Consider the following 13967-nt stretch of genomic DNA (forward strand, 5'->3'; position numbering starts at 1 on the left):
GTGCAAGTTTGACAATTGTTAAATTATAATTGGCACAAGTATAACAATTGTAAAATCATAATTGGCGCAAGTATGACAACTGTGAAATCATATTTGGCGCAAGAATGAAAATTGTAAAAACATAAATGGCGCAAGTGTGACAACTGTGAAATCATAATTGGCGCAAGTATGACAATTGTAAAATCATAATTGGCGCAAGTATGACAAGGGTAAAATCATAAATGGTGCAAGTTTGACAATTGTTAAATTATAATTGGCGCAATTATAACAATTGTAAAATCATAATTGGCGCAAGTATGACAACTGTGAAATCATATTTGGCTCAAGTATGAAAAATGTAAAAACATAAATGGCGCAAGTAAGACTATTGTAAAATTATAATTGGCGCAAACATAACAATTGTAAAATCATAATTGGCACAAGTATGACAATTTTAAAAACATAAATGGCGCAAGTGTGACAACTGGGACATCATAATTGGCGCAAGTATGACAATTGTAAAATCATAATTGGCGCAAGTATGACAATGGTTAAATCATAAATTGTGCAAGTTCGACAATTGTTAAATTATAATTGGCACAAGTATAACAATTGTAAAATCATAATTGGCGCAAGTATGACAACTGTGAAATCATATTTGGCGCAAGTATGAAAATTGTAAAAACATAAATGGCGCAAGTGTGACAACTGTGAAATCATAATTGGCGCAAGTATGACAATTGTAAAATCATAATTGGCGCAAGTATGACAAGGGTAAAATCATAAATGGTGCAAGTTTGACAATTGTTAAATTATAATTGGCGCAATTAAAACAATTGTAAAATCATAATTGGCGCAAGTATGACAACTGTGAAATCATATTTGGCTCAAGTATGAAAAATGTAAAAACATAAATGGCGCAAGTAAGACTATTGTAAAATTATAATTGGCGCAAACATAACAATTGTAAAATCATAATTGGCACAAGTATGACAATTTTAAAAACATAAATGGCGCAAGTGTGACAACTGGGACATCATAATTGGCGCAAGTATGACAATTGTAAAATCATAATTGGCGCAAGTATGACAATGGTTAAATCATAAATTGTGCAAGTTCGACAATTGTTAAATTATAATTGGCACAAGTATAACAATTGTAAAATCATAATTGGCGCAAGTATGACAACTGTGAAATCATATTTGGCGCAAGTATGAAAATTGTAAAAACATAAATGGCGCAAGTGTGACAACTGTGAAATCATAATTGGCGCAAGTATGACAATTGTAAAATCATAATTGGCGCAAGTATGACAATTGTAAAATCATAAATGGTGCAAGTTTGACAATTGTTAAATTATAATTGGCGCAAGTATAACAATTGTAAAATCATAATTGGCGCAAGTATGACAACTGTGAAATCATGTTTGGCTCAAGTATGAAAAATGTAAAAACATAAATGGCGCAAGTAAGACTATTGTAAAATCATAATTGGCACAAGTATGACAATTGTATAATTATAATTGTCGCAAAGGTGGCAATCGTAAAATAATTGTTGGTACAAGTCTGACGATTTTACAATCTTAACTGGCGCAAGTATGAAAATTGTAAAAATGTAAATGGCGCAGGTGTAACATTGTAAAATCATAATTGGCGCAAGTATGACTATTGTGAAATCATGACTGGCGCAATTTTGACTATTGTAAAATTATAATTGGCGCAAATATAACAATTGTAAAATCATAATTGGCAAAAGTATGACAATTGTAAAATCATAATTGGCGCGAGTATGACAATTGTAAAATTATAATTGGCGCAAGTGTGACAATTGTATAATAAAAGTTGGCACAAGTCTGACAATTGTAAAATCATAAATGGCTCAAATTTAACAATTGTAAAATTTTAATTGGCCCAAAAATGACAATCAAAAAATGATAATTGGTGCAAGTATAACAATGGTAAAATCTTAATTCGCGCTAAAATGAAAGTCGTAAATTCATAATTGGCGCAAGTGTGACAACTGTGAAATAATAATTGGCGGAAGTATTACAATTGTAAAATCATAATTGGCGCAAGTATGACAATGGTAAAATCATAAATGGTGCAAGTTTGACAATTGTTCAATTATAATTGGCGCAAGTATAACAATTGTAAAATCATGATTGGCGCAAGTATGACAACTGTGAAATCATATTTGGCTCAAGTATGAAAAATGTAAAAACATAAATGGCGCAAGTAAGACTATTGTAAAATTATAATTGGCGCAAACATAACAATTGTAAAATCATAATTGGCACAAGTATGACAATTGTAAAAACATAAATGGCGCAAGTGTGACAACTGGGACATCATAATTGGCGCAAGTATGACAATTGTAAAATCATAATTGGCGCAAGTATGACAATGGTAAAATCATAAATTGTGCAAGTTTGACAATTGTTAAATTATAATTGGCACAAGTATAACAATTGTAAAATCATAATTGGCGCAAGTATGACAACTGTGAAATCATATTTGGCGCAAGTATGAAAATTGTAAAAACATAAATGACGCAAGTGTGACAACTGTGAAATCATAATTGGCGCAAGTATGACAATTATAAAATCATAGTTGGCGCAAATATGACAATGGTAAAATCATAAATGGTGCAAGTTTGACAATTGTTAAATTATAATTGGCGCAAGTATAACAATTGTAAAATCATAATTGGCGCAAGTATGACAACTGTGAAATCATATTTGGCTCAAGTATGAAAACTGTAAAAACATAAATGGCGCAAGTGTGACAACTGTGAAATCATAATTGGCGCAAGTATGACAATTGTAAAATCATAATTGGCGCAAGTATGACAATGGTAAAATCATAAATGGTGCAAGTTTGACAATTGTTAAATTATAATTTGCGCAAGTATACAATTGTAAAATCATAATTGGCGCAAGTATGACAACTGTGAAATCATATTTGGCTCAAGTATGAAAAATGTAAAAACATAAATGGCGCAAGTGTGACAACTGTGAAATCATAATTGGCGCAAGCATGACAATTGTAAAATCATAATTGGCGCAAGTATGACAATGGTAAAATCATAAATTGTGCACGTTTGACAATTGTTAAATTATAATTGGCACAAGTATAACAATTGTAAAATCATAATTGGCGCAAGTATGACAACTGTGAAATCATATTTGGCGCAAGTATGAAAAATGTAAAAACATAAATGGCGCAAGTAAGACTATTGTAAATTTATAATTGGCGCAAACGTAACAATTGTAAAATCATAATTGGCACAAGTATGACAATTGTAAAAACATAAATGGCGCAAGTGTGACAACTGGGACATCATAATTGGCGCAAGTATGACAATTGTAAAATCATAATTGGCGCAAGTATGACAATGGTAAAATCATAAATTGTGCACGTTTGACAATTGTTAAATTATAATTGGCACAAGTATAACAATTGTAAAATCATAATTGGCGCAAGTATGACAACTGTGAAATCATATTTGGCGCAAGTATGAAAAATGTAAAAACATAAATGGCGCAAGTAAGACTATTGTAAAATTATAATTGGCGCAAACGTAACAATTGTAAAATCATAATTGGCACAAGTATGAAAATTGTAAAAACATAAATGGCGCAAGTGTGACAACTGGGGCATCATAATTGGCGCAAGTATGACAATTGTAAAATCACAATTGGCGCAAGTATGACAATGGTAAAATCGTAAATGGTGCAAGTTTGACAATTGTTAAATTTTAATTGGCGCAAGTATAACAATTGTAAAATCATAATTGGCGCAAGTATGACAACTGTGAAATCATATTTGGAAGTATAAAAAATGTAAAAACATAAATGGCGCAAGTGTGACAACTGTGAAATCATAATTGGCGCAAGTATGACAATTGTAAAATCATAATTGGCGCAAGTATGACAATGGTAAAATCATAAATGGTGCAAGTTTGACAATTGTTAAATTATAATTGGCGCGAGTATAACAATTGTAAAATCATAATTGGCGCAAGTATGACAACTGTGAAATCATATTTGGCGCAAGTATGAAAATTGTAAAAACATAAATGGCGCAAGTGTGACAACTGTGAAATCATAATTGGCGCAAGTATGACAATTGGAAAATCATAATTGGCGCAAGTATGACAATGGTAAAATCATAAATGCTGCAAGTTTGACAATTGTTAAATTATAATTGGCGCAAGTATAACAATTGTAAAATCATAATTGGCGCAAGTATGACAACTGTGAAATCACATTTGGCTCAAGTATGAAAAATGTAAAAACATAAATGGCGCAAGTGTGACAACTGTGAAATCATAATTGGCGCAAGTATGACAATTGTAAAATCATAATTGGCGCAAGTATGACAATGGTAAAATCATAAATGGTGCAAGTTTGACAATTGTTAAATTATAATTGGCGCAAGTATAACAATTGTAAAATCATAATTGGCGCAAGTATGACAACTGTGAAATCATATTTGGCTCAAGTATGAAAAATGTAAAAACATAAATGGCGCAAGTGTGACAACTGTGAAATCATAATTGGCGCAAGTATGAGAATTGTAAAATCATAATTGGCGCAAGTATGACAACGGTAAAATCATAAATGGTGCAAGTTTGACAATTGTTAAATTATAATTGGGTTAAGTATAACAATTGTAAAATCACAATTGGCGCAAGTATGACAACTGTGAAATCATATTTGGCGCAAGTATGAAAATTGTAAAAGCATAAATGGCGCAAGTGTGACAACTGTGAAATCATAATTGGCGCAAGTATGACAATTGGAAAATCATAATTGGCGGAAGTATGACAATGGTAAAATCATAAATGGTGCAAGTTTGACAATTGTTAAATTATAATTGGCGCAAGTATAACAATTGTAAAATCATAATTGGCGCAAGTATGACAACTGTGAAATCACATTTGGCTCAAGTATGAAAAATGTAAAAACATAAATGGCGCAAGTGTGACAACTGTGAAATCATAATTGGCGCAAGTATGACAATTGTAAAATTATAATTGGCGCAAGTATGACAATGGTAAAATCATAAATGGTGCAAGTTTGACAATTGTTAAATTACAATTGGCGCAAGTATAACAATTGTATAATCATAATTGGCGCAAGTATGACAACTGTGAAATCATATTTGGCGCAAGTATGAAAATTGTAAAAACATAAATGGCGCAAGTGTGAAAACTGTGAAATCATAATTGGCGCAAGTATGACAATTGTAAAATCATAATTGGCGCAAGTATGACAATGGTAAAATCATAAATGGTGCAAGTTTGACAATTGTTAAATTATAATTGGCGCAAGTATAACAATTGTAAAATCATAATTGGCGCAAGTATGACAACTGTGAAATCATATTTGGCGCAAGTATGAAAATTGTAAAAACATAAATGGCGCAAGTGTGACAACTGTGAAATCATAATTGGCGCAAGTATGACAATTGTTAAATCATAATTGGCGCAATTATGACAATGGTAAAATCATAAATGGTGCAAGTTTGACAATTGTTAAATTATAATTGGCGCAAGTATAACAATTGTAAAATCATAATTGGCGCAAGTATGACAACTGTGAAATCACATTTGGCTCAAGTATGAAAAATGTAAAAACATAAATGGCGCAAGTGTGACAACTGTGAAATCATAATTGGCGCAAGTATGGCAATTGTAAAATCATAATTGGCGCAAGTATGACAATGGTAAAATCATAAATGGTGCAAGTTTGACAATTGTTAAATTATAATTGGCGCAAGTATAACAATTGTAAAATCATAATTGGCGCAAGTATGACAACTGTGAAATCACATTTGGCGCAAGTATGAAAATTGTAAAAACATAAATGGCGCAAGTGTGAAAACTGTGAAATCATAATTGGCGCAAGTATGACAATTGTAAAATCATAATTGGCGCAAGTATGACAATGGTAAAATCATAAATGGTGCAAGTTTGACAATTGTTAAATTATAATTGGCGCAAGTATAACAATTGTAAAATCATAATTGGCGCAAGTATGACAACTGTGAAATCATATTTGGCGCAAGTATGAAAAATGTAAAAACATAAATGGCGCAAGTGTGACAACTGTGAAATCATAATTGGCGCAAGTATGACAATTGTAAAATCATAATTGGCGCAAGTATGACAATGGTAAAATCATAAATGGTGCAAGTTTGACAATTGTTAAATTATAATTGGCGCAAGTATAACAATTGTAAAATCATAATTGGCGCAAGTATGACAACTGTGAAATCATATTTGGCTCAAGTATGAAAAATGTAAAAACATAAATGGCGCAATTAAGACTATTGTAAAATTATAATTGGCGCAAACGTAACAATTGTAAAATCATAATTGCCACAAGTATGACAATTGTAAAAACATAAATGGCGCAAGTGTGACAACTGGGGCATCATGATTGGCGCAAGTATAACAATTGTAAAATCATAATTGGCGCAAGTATGACAACTGTGAAATCATATTTGGCTCAAGTATGAAAAATGTAAAAACATAAATGGCGCAAGTAAGACTGTTGTAAAATCATAATTGGCACAAGTATGACAATTGTATAATTATAATTGTCGCAAATGTGACAATCGTAAAATAATTGTTGGTACAAGTCTGACGATTTTACAATCTTAACTGGCGCAAGTATGAAAATTGTAAAAATATAAATGGCGCAGGTGTAAAATTGTAAAATCATAATTTGAGCAAGTATGACTATTGTGAAATCATGACTGGCGCAATTTTGACTATTGTAAAATTATAATTGGCGCAAATATAACAATTGTAAAATCATAATTGGCAAAAGTATGACAATTGTAAAATCATTATTGGCGCAAGTATGACAATTGTAAAATTATAATTGGCGCAAGTGTGACAATTGTAAAATAAAAGTTGGCACAAGTCTGACAATTGTAAAATCATAATTGGCTCAAATTTAACAATTGTAAAATTTTAATTGGCCCAAAAATGACAATCATAAAATGATAATTGGTGCAAGTATAACAATGGTAAAATCTTAATTCGCGCTAAAATGAAAGTCGTAAAATCATAATTGGCGCAAGTGTGACAACTGTGAAATAATAATTGGCGGAAGTAATACAATTGTAAAATCATAATTGGCGCAAGTATGACAATGGTAAAATCATAAATGGTGCAAGTTTGACAATTGTTAAATTATAATTGGCGCAAGTATAACAATTGTAAAATCATAATTGGCGCAAGTATGACAACTGTGAAATCATATTTGGCTCAAGTATGAAAAATGTAAAAACATAAATGACGCAAGTAAGACTATTGTAAAATTATAATTGGCGCAAACATAACAATTGTAAAATCATAATTGGCACAAGTATGACAATTGTAAAAACATAAATGGCGCAAGTGTGACAACTGGGACATCATAATTGGCGCAAGTATGACAATGGTAAAATCACAAATTGTGCAAGTTTCACAATTGTTAAATTATAATTGGCACAAATATAACAATTGTAAAATCACAATTGGCGCAAGTATGACAACTGTGAAATCATATTTGGCGCAAGTATGAAAATTGTAAAAACAAAAATGGCGCAATTGTGACAACTGTGAAATCATAATTGGCGCAAGTATGACAATTGTAAAATCATAATTGGCGCAAGTATGACAATGGTAAAATCATAAATGGTGCAAGTTTGACAATTGTTAAATTATAATTGGCGCAAGTATAACAATTGTAAAATCATAATTGGCGCAAGTATGACAACTGTGAAATCATATTTGGCTCAAGTATGAAAAATGTAAAAAAATAAATGGCGCAAGTGTGACAACTGTGAAATCATAATTGGCGCAAGTATGACAATTGTAAAATCATAATTGGCGCAAGTATGACAATGGTAAAATCATAAATGGTGCAAGTTTGACAATTGTTAAATTATAATTGGCGCAAGTATAACAATTGTAAAATCATAATTGGCGCAAGTATGACAACTGTGAAATCATATTTGACGCAAGTATGAAAATTGTAAAAACATAAATGGCGCAAGTGTGACAACTGTGAAATCATAATTAGCGCAAGTATGACAATTGTAAAATCATGATTGGCTCAAGTATGACAATGGTAAAATCATAAATGGTGCAAGTTTGACAATTGTTAAATTATAATTGGCGCAAGTATAACAATTGTAAAATCATAATTGGCGCAAGTATGACAACTGTGAAATCATATTTGACGCAAGTATGAAAATTGTAAAAACATAAATGGCGCAAGTGTGACAACTGTGAAATCATAATTAGCGCAAGTATGACAATTGTAAAATCATGATTGGCGCAAGTATAACAATTGTAAAATCATAATTGGCGCAAGTATGACAACTGTGAAATCATATTTGGCTCAAGTATGAAAAATGTAAAAACATAAATGGCGCAAGTAAGACTATTGTAAAATCATAATTGGCGCAAGTGTGACAACTGTGAAATAATAATTGGCGGAAGTATTACAATTGTAAAATCATAATTGGCGCAAGTATGACAAATGTAAAATCATAAATGGTGCAAGTTTGACAATTGTAAAATTATAATTGGCGCAAGTATAACAATTGTAAAATCATCATTGGCGCAAGTATGACAACTGTGAACTCATAATTGACGCAAGTATGAAAATTGTAAAATCATAAATGGCGCAAGTGTGACTATTGTAAAATTATAATTGGCGCAAATATAACAATTGTAAAGTCATAATTGGCACAAGTATGACAATTGTATAATTATAATTGTCGCGAATGTGACAATCCTAAAATAATAGTTGGTACAAGTCTGACAATTTTAAAATTATAACTGGCGCAAGTATGAAAATTGTAAAAATTTAACTGGCGCAAGTTTGACAATTGTAAAAATATAAATGGCACAGGTGTAACATTGATAAAATCATAATTGGCGCAAGTATTACAATTGTAAAATCCCAATTGGCGCATGTATGACAATTGTAAAATTACAATTGGCGCAAGTGTGACAATTGTAAAATAAAAGTTGGCACAAGTCTAACAAATGTAAAATCATAACTGGCTCAATTTTAACAATTGTAGAATTTTAATTGGCCCAAATATGACAATTATAAAATATTAATTGGTGCAAGTATAACAATTGTGAAATCTTAATTCCCGCTAATATGAAAATCGTAATATCATAATTGGCGCAAGTGTGACAACTGTGAAATCATAATTGGCGCAAGTCTGACAATTGTAAAATCATAATTGGCGCAAGTATGAAAATTGTAAAAGCATAAATGGTGCAAGTTTGACAATTGTAAAATTATAATTGGCGCAAGTATAACAATTGTAAAATCATCACTGGCGCAAGTATGACAACTGTGAAATCTTATTTGGCGCAAGTATAAAAATTGTAAAATCATAAATGGCGCAAGTATGACTATTGTAAAATCAAAACTGGCGCAAGTTTGACAATTGTAAAATTATAACTGGCGCAAATATAACAATTGTAAAATCATAATTGGCACAAGTATGACAATTGTAAAATCATAATTGTCGCAAATGTGACAATCGTAAAAAAAAAATAGTTAATACAAGTCTGACAATTTTACAATCATAACTGGCGCAAGTATGAAAATTGTAAAATCAAAACTGGCGCAAGTTTGACAACTGTAAAATTATAACTGGCGCAAATATAACAATTGTAAAATCGTAATTGGCTCAAGTATGACAATTGTAGAATCATAATTGGCGCAAGTGTGACAATTGTAAAATAAAAGTTGGCACATGTCTGACGATTGTAAAAGCATAAATGGCGCAAGTATGACTATTGTAAAATCATAACTGGCGCAAGTTTGACAATTGTAAAATTATAATTGGCGCAAATATAACAATTGTAAAATCATAATTGGCACAAGTATGACAATTGTATAACTATAATTGTCGCAAATGTGACAATCGTAAAGTAATAGTTGGTACTAGTCTGACAATTTTACAATCATAACTGGCGCAAGTATGAAAATTGTAAAAACTCAACTGGCGCAAGTTTGACAATTGTAAAAATATAAATGGCGCAGGTGTAACATTGTAAAATTATAATTGGCGCAAGTATGACAATTGTAAAATCGTAATTGGCGCAAGTATGACAATTGTAAAATCATAATTGGCGCAAGTGTGACAGTTGTAAAATCATAATTGGCGCAAGTGTGACAATTGTAAAACAAATTTTGTTACAAGTCTGACAATTGTAAAATCATAACTGGCGAAAGTATGACTCTTGTAAAATCATAACTGGCGCAAGTTTGACAATTGTGAAATTATAATTGGCGCAAATATAACAATTGTAAAATCATAATTGGCACAAGTATGACAATTGTATAAGTATAATTGTCGCAAATGTGACAATCGTAAAATAATAGTTGGTACAAGTCTGACAATTTTATAATCATAACTGGTGCAAGTATGAAAATTGTAAAAACATAACTGGCGCAAGATTGACAATTGTAAAAATATATAAATGGCGCAGGTGTAACATTGTAAAATTATAATTGGCGCAAGTATGACAATTGTAAAATCATAATTGGCGCAAGTGTGACAATTGTAAAATAACAGTTGGCACAAGTCTGACAATTGTAAAATCATAAATGACGCAATTATGACTATTTTAAAATCATAACTGGCGCAAGTTTGACAATTTTTAAAATATAAATAGCACAGGTGTAACATTGTAAAATTATAATTGGCGCAAGTATGACAACTGTAAAATCGTATTTGGCGCAAGTATGACAATTGTAAAATCATAACTGGCGCAAATGTGACAATTGTAAAATAAAAGTTGGCACAAGTCTGACAATTGTAAAATCATAAATGGCGCAAGTATGACTATTGTAAAATCATAACTGGTGCAAGCTTGACAATTGTAAAATTATAATTAGCGCAAATATAACAATTGCAAAATCATAATTGGCACAAGTATGACAATTGTATAATTATAATTGTCGCAAATGTGACAATCGTAAAGAAATAGTTGGTACAAGTCTGACAATTTTACAATCATAACTGGCGCAAGTATGAAAATTGTAAAATATAAATGGCGCAAGTTTGACAATTGTTAAAAAATAAATGCGCAGGTGTCACATTGTAAAACTATAATTGGCGCAAGTATGACAATTGTAAAATCGTAATTGGCGCAAGTATGACAATTGGAAAATCATAATTGGCGCAAGTGTGATATTTGTAAAATCATAATTGGCGCAAGTGTGACAATTGTAAAACAAAAGTTGGCACAAGTATGACAATTGGAAAATCATAAATGGCGCAAGTATGACTATTGTAAAATCATAACTGGCGCAAGTTTGACAATTGTAAAAAATTAAATGGCACAGGTGTAATATTGTAAAATTATGATTGGCGCAAGTATGACAATTATAAAATCGTAATTGACGCAAGTATGAAAATTGTAAATTCATAATTGGCGCAAGTGTGACAATTGTAAAATAAAATATGCCTCAAGTCTGACAATGGTAAAATCATTAATGGCACAAGTATGACTATTGTAAAATCATAACTGGCGCAAGTTTGACAATTGTAAAATTATAATTCGCGCAAATATAACAGTTGTAAAATCATAATTGGCACAAGTATGACAATTGTATAATTATAATTGTCGCAAATGTGACAATCGTAAAATAAAAGTTGGTACAAGTCTGACAATTTTACAATCATAACTGGCGCAAGTATGACAATTGTAAAATCGTAATTGGCGCAAGTATGACAATTGGAAAATCATAATTGGCGCAAGTGTGATATTTGTAAAATCATAATTGGCGCAAGTGTGACAATTGTAAAACAAAAGTTGGCACAAGTATGACAATTGGAAAATCATAAATGGCGCAAGTATGACTATTGTAAAATCATAACTGGCGCAAGTTTGACAATTGTAAAAATATAAATGGCACAGGTGTAACATTGTAAAATTATGATTGGCGCAAATATGACATTTGTAAACTCATAATTGGCGCAAGTATGACATTTGTAAAATCATAATTGGCGCAAGTGTGACAATTGTAAAACAAAAGTTGGCACAAGTATGACAATTGTAAAATCATAAATCGCGCAAGTATGACTATTGTAAAATCATAACTGGCGCAAGTTTGACAATTGTAAAAATATAAATGGCACAGGTGTAACATTGTAAAATTATGATTGGCGCAAATATGACATTTGTAAACTCATAATTGGCGCAAGTATGACAATTGTAAAATCATAATTGGCGCAAGTGTGACAATTGTAAAATAAAAATTGGCACAAGTCTGACAATTGTAAAATCATAAATGGCACAAGTGTGACTATTGTAAAATCATAACTGGCGCAAGTTTGACAATTGTAAAATTATATTTCGCGCAAATATAACAATTGTAAAATCATAATTGGCACAAGTAGGACAATTGTATAATTATAATTGTCGCAAATGTGACAATCGTAAAAAAATAGGTGGTACAAGTCTGACATTTTTACAATCATAACTGGCGCAGGTATGAAAATTGTAAAAACATAACTGGCGCAAGTTTGACAATTGTAAAAATATAAATGGCGCAGGTGTAACATTGTAAAATTATAATTGGCGCAAGTATGACAATTGTAAAATCGTAATTGGCGCAAGTATGACAATTGTAAAATCATAATTAGCGCAAGTGTGACAAGTGTAAAATCATAATTGGCGCAAGTGTGACAATTGTAAAATAAAAGTTGGCACAAGTCTGACAATGGTAAAATCATAAATGGCGCAAGTTTGACTATTGTAAAATCATAACTGGCGCAAGTTTGACAATTGTAAAATTATAATTTGCGCAAATATAACAATTGTAAAATCATAATTGGCACAAGTGTGACAATTTTATAATTATAATTGTCGCAAATGTGACAATCGTAAAATAATAGTTGGTACAAGTCTGACAATTTTACAATCATAACTGGTGCAAGTATGAAAATTGTAAAAACATAACTGGCGCAAGTTTGACAATTGTAAAAATATAAATGGCGCAGGTGTAACATTGTAAAAATATAATTGGCGCAAGTATGACAATTGTAAAATCATAAATGGCACAAGTATGACTATTGTAAACTCATAACTGGCGCAAGTTTGACAATTGTAAAATTATAATTAGCGCAAATAAAACAATTGTAAAATCATAATTAGCGCAAGTGTGACAATTGTAAAATCATAATTGGCGCAACTGTGACAATAATAAAATAAAAGTTGGCACAAGTCTGACAATTGTAAAATCATAAATGGCGCAAGCATGACTTTTGTAAAATCATAACTGGCGCAAGTTTGACAATTGTAAAATTATAATTGGCGAAAATATAACAATTGTAAAATATAATTGGCACAAGTATGACAATTTTATAATTATAATTGTCGCAAATGTGACAATCGTAAAATAATAGTTGGTACAAGTCTGACAATTTTACAATCATAACTGGTGCAAGTATGAAAATTGTAAAAACATAACAGGCGCAATTTTGACAATTGTAAAAACATAAATGAAGCAGGTGTGACATTGTAAAAATATAATTGGCGCAAGTATGACAATTGTAAAATCATAAATGGCACAAGTATGACTATTGTAAACTCATAACTGGCGCAAGTTTGACAATTTTAAATTTATAATTAGCGCAAATAAAACAATTGTAAAATCATAACTGGCGCAAGTTTGACAATTGCAAAACTATAATTGGCGCAAATATAACAATTGTAAAATCATAATTGGCACAAGTATGACAATTTTATAATTATAATTGTCGCAAATGTGACAATCGTAAAATAATAGTTGGTACAAGTCTGACAATTTTACAATCATAACTGGTGCAAGTATGAAAATTGTAAAAACATAACTGGCGCAAGTTTGACAATTGTAAAAATATAAATGGCGCAGGTGTAACATTGTAAAAATATAATTGGGGTAAGTATGACAATTGTAAAATCGTAAT

Source organism: Convolutriloba macropyga, chromosome 4 (genome assembly GCF_964194025.1).
Source record: "Convolutriloba macropyga chromosome 4, txConMacr16.3, whole genome shotgun sequence".
NCBI classification, from domain to species: domain Eukaryota; kingdom Metazoa; phylum Xenacoelomorpha; order Acoela; family Convolutidae; genus Convolutriloba; species Convolutriloba macropyga.